The sequence below is a fragment of the Vigna angularis genome, chromosome 10 (assembly GCF_016808095.1).
Source record: "Vigna angularis cultivar LongXiaoDou No.4 chromosome 10, ASM1680809v1, whole genome shotgun sequence".
Lineage (NCBI taxonomy): Eukaryota > Viridiplantae > Streptophyta > Magnoliopsida > Fabales > Fabaceae > Vigna > Vigna angularis.
The window spans coordinates 23,865,313-23,878,259 of record NC_068979.1 but is presented as its reverse complement, the minus strand read 5'-3'; positions in this window follow the sequence as shown (position 1 = coordinate 23,878,259).

The following is a 12,947-nucleotide window of genomic DNA, read 5'->3' as shown; positions in this document are numbered from 1 at the left end:
AAATACAAATATATATATAATATAAATTAAATTAAATGTAAATTAAAATTTAATTTTGATAAAATTTAAACTAATAAAATATAATTTTATTTTATTTTTAATTAAATTTAATTAAAAATATATAAATTATTTATTTTTTAATTTTTTGCGGGTAACGGGTACCCGCGGGACGGGTAGTATACTACCCGTACCCTACCCGTTTAGAAGCGGGTATTAAAATACCCGCTACCCGTTACCCGTGGATAGTAAATATCCGCGGATAGTTACTACCCGCCGCGGATTTTACCCGCGGGTATCCGTGCCCGCGGGTAAAATTGTCATCCCTAGTATTGATAAATAGTTTGTGATAATTGCCTTCGTTTATTATTATTTTAGCCATTGTTTTATTTTCTTAGTGATTTATGAATATAGTGATCATAGTATATTTACCTTCTTTTATGATAATAAAAATTTACTAATGTAATTGATTTTTTTGTGATATTATAATAAAAATAATTACCAAAAATATAACAAAATTATATAAAAAAAATATGAAAAATAATTATAAATCTAATTTTCTTTTTATTAATTATCTTAGTTATACCATAAAATAACTTTTAATCGTTCATCACGAAGGTTCGTAGTGAATGGTTTATTGTAGATCATAAAAACTAAAAAGTTGGTTAATAAAGATAAGAAAAGGAAGGGTAGAAGACTTAAAAGATATGTGTAAAAAAATAGTTAAAATTTATCAAACAACAAAATAATTTTTATTGAAAATAATTATAAAAAGAGTAGTTATTAAAAGAATAAATTTAGAAAATATTTTTTTATTATGAATAATTATTTGAATTTAAAAAGATGGTTGCTAAAAGGTAAAATTTAAAAAGAAAATATGAACAGGAAAAAGATGAATCCTCTGTAATAATATAGATATAAATTTAATAAGAAATATTTTTTTATGTCAATAAAAGAGACCGAGTCAGCCATAAATAATAAACTTATTGTGAGAATCTTGTTTATTATTATGGTAAGAGAAGAAACTTTGAGTCATATAAATACTCAATATTTGAGAAAGTAATTTTATATAAGAATAAAAAAGTTTGAGTTTTATAACTGTATATCAATAAGTAAAATTTGAAGTAATGAAAAATCTTAAATGATGTTAATTAATAAAGAGAAGAAACTGAGTCATATAAATTTGAGTTTTGTAATGTGTTAATTAAAAGGAACCTCAAAGCTTTTCAACTTTTTTTTATCTTTTCTTTTATATTTCATCTGATGTCAATTTCTTCGAACAATCTTCCTTGTACGACTTTTTCAATGCATAACATTAAACATGTCACTATTTCTATTTCTATAGAACTACAAATAGTTTTATTGTAAGTGATCAAACCTATTTGTTTTCTTAGTTAAACACATTTTAAAGATTGTTAGCACAAAAATATAAAAAAAAAAATGGGGTTGAATTTTGTTTTTTAAAAATATTTTGCAATAAAAGACCTTTTTTCTTTAAAAGATATTTTTTTAAATATAGAAAGTTTCCTTGTTGAAGAAACATGAGATATAAATAAACAAGATTGTGTTTACATTAGTTCAACTTCATTGTCATATATTTAGTTTTTTAAAACATCAAACTTTATCAACTCCTGTAACAGGCACTCTTTCAACCTCTAAGGTCACATACTCAAATGTCATTTTTATTTGCTTCTTCAAATAAATTTTAGAAATCATTTTCACATAAATTTTTTAAAATTGTATACACCCTATCAAGATCATTAAAAAAGTATCACAAATCAAAACCTCTTGATAGACAAATATAAAATTTAAGCTCATGATTTTTAGTTAAAATGTTTAAAGATAACATAATACAAAATATAACAAAACGTGAATATCACATTTAAGATTTATAGATAGATTTGTATTATTTTTTGTTTCTAAATGTTTATGTGTCTGTCCTTCAAAAGATAATCATTGGAAGAATTGTGGAGTGTTGAGGTTATATCATGTACGATTAGAGGAAGAAAAAAAAAACCTACTAGTGTGCATTAAATGATACTTAATGTATTGCATTAACCAACTTCAATGATAAATCAAATATTTATTTATCTTAGTTTGTAGCAATCTTTGATTTCATGGGTTGACATATAGTAGACGATATACTTATATATGTTTCTTTTTTTTCACACTTTCCTACTTAAAGTCATCTTTTAGGGTTTGTTCACTTGAATGGATTTGGGGGAGAGTGATTGAGGGGATTTGAAGGTAAATTTTGTTGTTATTTATTTGAGTGAATTTGGAGGTAAATGAGAGTGGATTTGAACAAAATCTTAGAGTCATGGTTATTGTAATAACTCAAATTAGTAGGTAATATACTATTAATTATATCATTTCATAAAATTTAACACACTTTTTTTTATAAGTTTTCACAACAAATCTCTAAAACACAAGAAAACACTAAAAAGGGGAAGGGGAGGAGTTGAATAGTGTTTTAAAAAATTTCACAAAACAACGTTTAATGACTTTTGCAGGAGTTAGACGGTCTGCAATATTTGTTAGACGCTTGTGTGTTTAAAAGAACGTTTAGGAAACGTTTGTAAAGTAAAGCAATAACACATTTTTATAGTGGTTCACTCAAACCAGATTTACGTCTCGTTCTCCCTTAAAACCTCTTAAGAGATTCCATTAATCTTTAACAAAGATTACACGAGTTTTACCACTTTTGGTTTACAACGAGTATCAACAACTCTCGGTCTCAACTAGTCAACTAACTAGATCGTTTAACTCAATTGAGCTAAACACCAAGTGTTTTATTTCACTTCTGAATTTACAAAGCAACCAAAAATGTTTTTCAAACAAGATACATATTTGATCATTCTTAGAGAGAGAATAATTTTTCAATACAAATCAAATTTGAAAGACTTGTAAAGATTTCTCTTCAAACGAAAGCATTAAACTAGGTAGAGAAAGAGAGATAGCGTAACAACAAGCTTGTTTATATGCATGTATTCTTCTTTTCTTCTCTTTATGCAATCATCTATATATAGCCTTCTTCGAGAAAGATTTGTTAGACTGGAAGTTGACTTTCATGTAAACTTCATAGTCGTTTTAGGTAGGTAGTTAGAGTCGGGTCTATGTTGTAGAGTTATTGTGCTTTATTAGAACTTTGACAAAAAGTAGTTTGTACAATTGTGCAGAGCTTGAAGCTTTAAAGAAACATTCTCATAATGTCTTCCTATCTCTTAACGTCTTTTCTATCTTATGCAGGAATTTGAGTAAACTTTTGCACTTTCCTGATCTGCACAGATAATCATAACAAACCATAGAAGTAAAGAAGTACTTTTCCGTACAAGCAATAAATGTTTTAAACATTGGTAATCGTTTAGGCATATTGCGTGTTTAAAACATTTTTGCACCTGTCAGCTTGTTGATGGAAACATCTTTTAGGAAGCAAAGCGTTTAATATATGATTTTTAGACGATGTAAAACGTTAAACGCTTATTTTATAAAATTGTTTGTAAGTTTTATTACATCATTTAACGAGCTTTTTCTAGACGATTCTTTTCTTTAAATGCTTATCTATTCAACACTATTTAGATATAAAATTTTAAACCTCAATGCTTGTTAAGCGTACACTTAGATGTTTCCTTTTGTTTGACATTGATTGTCAAACACTTTCTGTTAGACGATATATGCTAGAAAACATTATTTTGAAAAACGTTATTTAAAAGATAGTTTGTATTGATAAACACTTATTTCGTTCAACGTTATTTATTAAACTTCAAATAGGAAATGTTCGACGGTCTCGTTTCTTTAGACGATCTTGTCTTAACAATCTCTAACTTGGTATAACCAATCCAAACATCTTAAACATGTCAAGACCTAGACTAGAATATCCGGATTTAGTATAAATGTCGAGCTATGACGGGTTATGCACTTGTGGTGGCCTTTACTACTTTGCAAAGCGATTGCCAATGTGTTTTACCCTACCATACTTACAAGGTTAGTTTGTACTGCGTCTTAGGTCATATTGGAAGCACCTAGACTAAGATCTTCTGCTACTTTCACCACATGTATCAATCATCTTTAATTGAGAATGAATTATCATTATAGTGTCAGATTAACTCCTATGACTGAACTTCCTGCATTCATACTAATAAAACTTTGAAACCATCACTAAGAAATTCCTCCTTGGAATTCTTTTTCATACCTTCCATTCATAGATACATATAACTTCATATAACATATCATAATTCACATGAGACCAATACACATTCATAAAAGTATCCAAAACAATGCATCAAGAATCACATAACAATGTAGAAACTAGAAAATCAAAAACATGAAAAAGGGCACCCAACACCTGGGATAGGGCGCCCAAGCACCAAACTCACTGGAAAAGAGCGTCCAGGGGCGTTTAGGGGAGTTCAATGCCATACCTTGCGCAAAAAAGGCGCTCAAGGGGAGCTTAAGGGCACTCAGCACTAGACATTGCGCAAAAAGAACGTTGAAGGTATGCTCCAGAGGCGCCCAATGCGACACCATAATTGGATATACTTCTAATCTGACCTTGTACACTTTTCGCACATGTTTAACTGATTCCTAAGACCTTCTAAGCATTGAGAAATATTGAAAAACACATTTCTAACTCAAATTGACCATTCCAAACCAATTCAACTACTCTAAGTTACCTAATCTCATACCTACACCTTATAACACCAAATTTTGTAAAATAATAGCATGAACAATTCATAATAAACCTATAAGCACACCCCACGACTTCAACCTACTTTCTGTTACCAATAAGGAGCATTTGTGTCTTGATGATAATGATTTTGATGATGTTACAAAGTGAAGAATATGAAGACACATGTTGTATGAAGTTTAAAAGCATTTCTGTATAACAGAAGATAACAAGACTGAGCAGTTAAGACCGAACGGTAGAAGGCATGACCAAGACCAAGCGGGGCATGAATGAGACCGAGCGGTTGGACGGTGAAGTGGTGGTAGAAAGAATTGAATCTGGCAACCAAGCAGAGGCATGACTAAGACTGAACGGTCACAAACAGTTAAAGGCTGAACACAGGACAAACGCTGGCCGAACATAGTTCAAGACCGAACGGTCACTAACAGACGATGACCAAGACCGACCAATCAGGACATAAGCAATCAGGATCGAGCAGTTCAAACCGAGCGGTAGAGGGCATGACCGAGACTAGTGAGGAATCAAACCGAATGCTAGAAAGATGTGAGGAACCAAGCCGAACGACAGAAGGTGATAAGGGATAGAGCCGAATGGCAGAAGACAATGAGGGCTCAAGTCGAACGGTAGAAGGAGTTGAAGAACTGAAGCTGACTAGTTTGAAGAGTCATTATTCAAACTGTTCCAAGTCTCGCAGATAATCGATTATCACTAGTAGTTGTGATGTGTCTTTTCATTTTCTGACCTTGCACGAACCTTAGGCTATAAATAGTGTTTTTCACAGCTCTTAGATTTAACTTTTCATTTTGAGAGTATATAAAGTTGCGTGCCTAAGGGAAGCTCTCTGTGAGTGAAAAGGGATCTATGCCATTTGAGAATACAGTGTGTCTGAGGAAGTTCTCAAGTGATAATTATTGCTTTTGTCAAGTCTTGTGAATAGGAGAAGCTCACGCTTTGTGTGTCAAAGGTCGGAGCGGTTCTCTTTAAGTTGACAGAGTTGTTTCTTCCGATTCGTTTGTCAAAGGAAGTCTCTTCCGGTTCGTTCGTCGAAGGAAGGTTTTGTTGTTCTAAATTTTCATTCACTATTTTGTAATTGTGAAACTGTTTTTAGTAAAAAAGTTAATCACTATTCATAATGATTAACGACTGGACACAAAATCTTTTGATTCGAACCAGAATACAAATCATTTGTGTAATTTTTCTACTCTCTACACTCTTTATATTTTTTGCACATCAACTGTTCGATAAATCGTTTATAAGAAAATTAAAGGAACCATTTTTTAAATTGACCGCTACACGCTTAACGCTCTTTGATCGTATTTTATTTCGTGGCGCGACTCAACGATACCAATCGCTGGTACCAACACTTTCATTTTTCACATCTCAAAACCCATATTTTGAACTTAAAGCGTTCTAAAACCATCACATTTACTCATATTTATTTCTTTATCAGATTTTTATCAACTCAAAAGTACTAACAAGTATCAAATAACATATAACCAAATCTGCAACATCAAATTTCTTTATCCAAACTCTATCTCATAAACTTTCCTATCAAAATCTCATTTTTAACCCCAAAACCTGTCTTTGACAACTCAACATTCCTTAAACCTTGCTACCAATTTTAGACATCAAAGCAACATTATAACATACATTTCATGACAACAATATCATTCAAATTACATCATATTAGAATTAAATCATTAATTAATCAACTACACACATTTAAGATAACTAACACTAGTATAATTATTGAAATTATAACTAAATCAATTTAACATACATACAAGCACCAAACTTACACCACAAACATACTTTAAACTTAGACATCTAACTTCCCTTACCTTACATTGAAGCTTTAGATCTCTAAGAATGCACACCATTTGCTTCCCGCCCAAGGAATTCTAGAAACACTTACGAATCACCAAATTGTGATAGAAAAGAGTTCTTAGAATCTCAGATTAACAAAAAATTAGGAAAAGAGGTCATAAAACACATGCGACAAGAGATAATGATACGTGATCTCAAACAAAGAACGAAAGAAAAAATGGAGTTGAAACTTACTTGCTCTAAAATATAGAATCTAATTCATAGAGAATGAAGATTACGTAATCGTGATCTCCTAAGAACTTCCTAATCGTCAAATAGATGATCGAGGAGCAAGATAACTTAGAGAGAAGTTAGAAAGAACTTAAAGGAAGAGTTTTAGAGAGATAGTTTGTGTTTTAATTAATAAGATGAGTTTAAGAAATTCTATTTATATTATTGATTTATTTTAAAATTAAATACTCGGTCTCATTATTTTAAAACATTTATCTACTCTAATACTCTATTTTATAAGTTTTTATACATGTGATTTTTTTTATAACAAACGATTCCACTATCAATGTAATTTTATTGAAATACACACCACTCTTTTAGAATAATTAAACAATTTTAAAAATCTATTATGCTAATTTTCTACACCTTATATCTCAATATCTTCTCTTGGATTTATTATATATGCTTTGTGTTAAAGACTTTAACACTATTCTAAAATTCTTATATTAAGTTTATATATGAAACAATTTTTTAAAATTCAAAAAGAATATATATTTTATTTCCTTAAACATGATTTTTACCACCTTCCTCGTGTTAATTTACTTAGCACACCAAGTGGTGATCTATCCATAATTACAATAATATCATCCTCTGACACTAAATACAAATCAACTTTTCTAATATTAATAATAAAAATAAAAGTGTGAATTTAACCGTTAATGAAATGAACATGGTTGTTTAAGAAACTGTCCAACAAAATATTAAAAAAACAGAGTAAGGACAAATATTGTAACATTTGATTGGTTAAAAGGGGTTTTCGAGGAATTTAAAATTTGACCACTAATGAAATATACGGAGAAACCACTAAGTTGAACATTTATTTTTATTCATATGTTTTCATCTTCAATTCATATATATATATATATATATATATATATATATATATATATATATATATATATATATATATATATATATATATATATATATATATATATATATATATTTAAAAAGGCATCATGCCTTTTAGAAAAATCCTTTTTATATTTACACTCTTATCATGAACAAAATGAAATAAAAATGTTCCGTGCACAAAAACCTAAATTACGTATTAGTAAAAAAATCATTTTGAAATATAAGATCATCTAAATGTTTATAAATTAATTTTCGTTTGTAAAAAAATATTTTAACTTTTTCAGAAAACTACTTATAGAAAAGCTAACCCATAAGAAGTATAAGTTTAAATAAATCAACTTTTAACTAAATCTAAATCTAATTCTTCTCCTAAACATTATTATCTTTCATGTGTAGATATGCAAATTCTAAATTAATTCCAAAGCAAATTTGTTAGAAATTTCATTAATAAACTCTAAACTTAATTCAATTTTACAAAAGTAACTTGTAAAATGAAATATACATTGATTTATATATTTTAAATTGATTTTATATGAATTGTTGAATAAAAAATATATATTTTTTAAACTGATTTTATCTTAGACTTATACTAAGAAAGAAAGTGTTTGATTTTTTAAAAAAAGCCTAAATTAGAAATTGATTTGTGGAGATGATTATTACTTCCCAAATCATGGCGTGTAGGGATGGGCACTTCATCAGCAATGTGTTGAGATGATCAATCACTAATAATTAGGTGGTTCCTTCCTTTTGCACTTCATTTTTCTTAATTTTTTTTTTTTTAAATATTTGAATGCAAGCAAAGTGAGCAAACAATACTAAAAGCAAAAGAATTTCCAAAAATGATGATTTTTCACCTGATCATGGCTTGTAGAGATGAATATCGTATGTTTGAGCTCTTTCCCATTTTCATAAAGAAAGTATTAAAGAAGAAACTTTATTATGACATGGGTATCAATTTTTCAACCGTTTGTTGAAAATATTTGATCGTACTACTTGTACTTTTCTTAATAACTACCACCAGCAATTAGCAATTTTCCCAGTGGTGCCTACCACTCATATAAATGCCTCTTTTTCTCCTTTTTCTCTTTTAAATTTTCCCAGCTTAAATACAACAACGAACAACTACATTTTAAATTTCAACACCAATGGAAAATATATACAAAATTCACATTTCTTTTCATTCATTGCTGTTCTATGTTCATAATTTGTGTTCTTTAATTATCTTTTTTTTGTGTTCACAATAAATAATTTTAGGTTTTATTGTTATTTTTCTAGTTTCTAGAACTAGAATATAATGATATAAACATAGTAAATTCAAACATAGATCTAATGCCATATTTCTTTAATATTTATTATTTGGTTAGAAAGTTGAATTAGACGACAAAGAAGAAACAATTCTGTTCTTTCTAAGCATTCAAAATAGTTTTTTTTTTTTTTTTGCAAAATTGTTTTCCTCTAGAAATTGATTTGAAATTGTACTTTTATCATCTTTGTTATCTAAATAATAACATCAAAATCATCCTAGAATAAGGATAGACCAATAACATTTTGTTTATAGAAAAGATGTCTACCAATAGAATTACAATAATGCGAGAAAAGGTAAAGTATATGTTGGATCAAACAAGCATTTTTGAGATTATATTAATTAATTTACTAAAAAGACGCACCAAATAAATTATTAGCAAAAACTTAGAACATGGCCACGTGCATGCGTCACTTTAGGAAGAGATATAGTAATTAATAAACATTCATACACGAATAAAAAAATACTATGCATACTTATTAAAATCATATTATACTAAATACAAACTTCAAAACCAAGCAATTGGATTAAATAATAAAGATTCTTGGCGTGCATTTAGCACTTATAATAATCCACCTCCTTCATAAACCGAGACAACTTTTCACTCCTTTGCCACCCGCACACGTGTCAACCGTTCGTGTAAAGTCGTGTGGTCATGTGAAGCATTATTGGACGTTGTGAAAGGCCTCGACGACGAATTACGATTCACAAAAAACACACACTAAACAAGAAATATTACTTATATTCTTAAATATGAAAGGAGAAAGGATTAACAAAACACTTTGCGTAAAAGTGTTATATTTTTTATTATATTGATTAAATATATACTCTCATTGACTAATTAGAGTTCTCAAAAACCCCTCTTCAACGTTTAGAAAATGATGGGTGAAAATCTTATCATTTTTAGGGTTCATATCCATCCATAATTTCACATATTAATAGATTTTTCAATTTTCACTTATAGTATTCATGTGAAAATAGATAAACACCAAGAAATCTTGTTAAGCTCCCGTCAATTTTTTTTAGATTTTGTTTAAAGGTTATGTTTACTTATCTTTTCACCATGTTAGGTAAAGTAAATTAAATTATCACATGTTAATTTGAGCTTATGAAAATATTTCTTCACTTTTTTTATGAAAAAAATTAGTTCACCTCGTTTTTTAACCAGTTTTGGTTAATTGTTTTTTTTATTATCATATATCTTATAGTTCAAACAACCTAATTAAAAGGTTCGTTTGGTTTCTTATTAACTTAAATTAATAGGTTTTGGTGATTCTAATTTATTTTACATATATTAATTTTGTTATTTAGTGATAAAAATTGGTTTTTCTTCTTCCTATTCTTTTATAAAAATGTTTAAATTTGGTGATTTGAGTGAAGTGAAAAGAAATATAGTCCGTAATATTGTATTATAGATATGATAATATTGTATTATTAAGTATTGAGAGTAAAAATAAATAAAGAGACGTAAATGAGAATATGTGAATAACGAATGAATGAATGTTAATTATGTTGTGGAGTGTCTTTGTTGTACATCCAAAGTTTTTCTTTTTGTTTTTCCTTATTTAACTAAAAAATAGTGTGAGAAACAATAATGAGTGATTGGTTAATGATCTCCCACTTGCTGATAGAAAAGAAGTGATTGTGTTGTTGATCTTAATAGGATTTTGGAGTATAAGAGATAAAGAAGAGAGAGCAAGTGGAAGAAGGAGTGAGTGGCTATCCATGTGGCATGTATGTTGTTTACATGGCATAAATTGCATGTTAGTTCTGTTTTATCTAGCAAAGGGCCTATAGCATCACCATATTTAAGACCATTTCCGTTTTCAGAATGCTTTGAGATATAAACTAAAACTCTTTTTTTCCTTTCATTTTCTTACATATATCCATAGCATTACTTCATTGTATTTTATCTCTCTTTTTTTATCCTATCACATTTCGTTATTATTATTATTATTATATCATTTTTTATTTCTCTTATTCTTTTTAACTTCACTAAGTTTATACATGTATATCAAATATTACGAGTACTTTTTAGGGCAATTGCGTTCACCTAAAATTAAAACTCAATTTAAACACTTGTTTGTGTTATATATGCATAGATAAGTTGGGTTTACCAGCGAGAAAATTGTAGTTTGAGTTTTTAGTTTAAACATCGACGTTTGAACAAGTATTAACATTTGTGGTTTATCCTGAATATCCAGTTGTAATAAAGGATTAAAATTCATAGCTAATATGATTTGCTTACCTACACAAGATTTAGATGTGATATTGAGAATGAAACTATTATATATCAATAATTTTCTCAAAGAGTGCGATTAACAGAAAGTAGTGTTTTCATATTCCAAGGAGTGCAAATTGATATTTGCACAATAAGTGTGGATTGAGATAAAAGAGGAAGCACAATGTTTTGTGATTCTAACTCAGATAGAAGTTGATTGTGATGATTTGATAAGTGAGATACATATGGTGAAAGAGTTTATGGATGTATTTCTAGATAAAATGCATGGACTACCTTTAAAAAGATAAGTTGAGTTTTCTATTAACTTGGTGCCTAGGGTTGGACCTTGTAAGATAACTCTAGTTGGGTTAGTGGAGTTGAAAAAGCATATTAATGAGTTGTTTGAGAAGTAGTTCACCAAACCTAGTGTGTTTTCAAAGGGAACACCAATTTTATTTGTGAAGAAAAAAAATGGAGGTTTAAGATTGTCTCTTGATTACAAACAATTGAATAAACTCACAATAAAAAAAATTATCATTTAGTAAGGATATGTGATTTGATGAGCCAGTTCCATGGAGCAACAACATTATATTTAAGAATTATGACAAAATTTGAATATGAATAGAAGACAGCATTCAGATCAAGGTATAAGCATTATGAGTATATAGTGATGCTACTTAGAGTGTTCATACATGAATATGATCATTCGTCCCTTCCTAGATAAGTGTATTATAGTTATTATAGACGACATTCTTATATACTCGAAAACTCATGAAGAACATCTGAGGACACTATTAAGAATACCAATGGACAAATAGTTGTGCCAAATTTTCTAAGTGTGAGTTTTGGATGAAGGAGGAGCAATTCTTAGGACATCTCATATCAACTCAGGAAATATCAGTAGATCCTACTAAGGTGGAGACAATGCTTACATGGGAATGTCTAAGATTGTCATAGAAATCATAAGTTTTGTGGCTTTAATTGGTTACAATAGGATATTCGTATAAGGTTTCTCCAAAATAATGGCACCTTTGACACAGTTGAATCACAAAAATTAACTTTTTGCTTAGACTCATAGGTGTGAGCAAAGTTTTCAAGAGTTGAAAAAAAAGGTTGACCAATGTACCAGTATTGTGATTCCTAACCTAAGTAAGTCTTTTGAGGTTTTCTATGATGCATCTCATCAAGGTTTAGGTTGTGTATTGATATAAGAGATGAGGGTGGTAGCTTATGTTTCAAGCCAACTATGGGTTCATGAGAAAATTTACCCTACTCATGATATGAAATTAATAATTGTGGTGTTTGCTTCGAAAATATAGAGACATTGTTTATATGGGGCACAATTTCAAGTGTTGAGTGAGCACAAAAGCCTCAAATAATTATTTGATCAAAGTGAATTGAATATAAGGTTGAGGAGATGGATGAAGTTCCTAAAGAACTAAGATCTCTAGTTTATGTATCATTCAAGGAAAGCTAATGTGGTGACATGTACTTTGAGAAATAAAAAAAGTAATTCAAGTTTTAGCTATGATGATAAATGAGCTTGAGTTGATTGATTAGTTTGGCATAGAGTTGCATGTTGATCATATTAATTGCAACCAACTGCCTATAATTAATGATTTTTTTGGGATGATAAAGGAAAAATAATTATTAGATCCTAGATTGAGACATACCACTTAGTTGTTAGGTATAAATCAAGCTAAAGATTTTGTAATGGAAGTTCATGGTATGTTGAGGTTTAGAGGTAATGTTTTTGTGTTTGTGGATAAGGAGCTAAAGGGAATGAA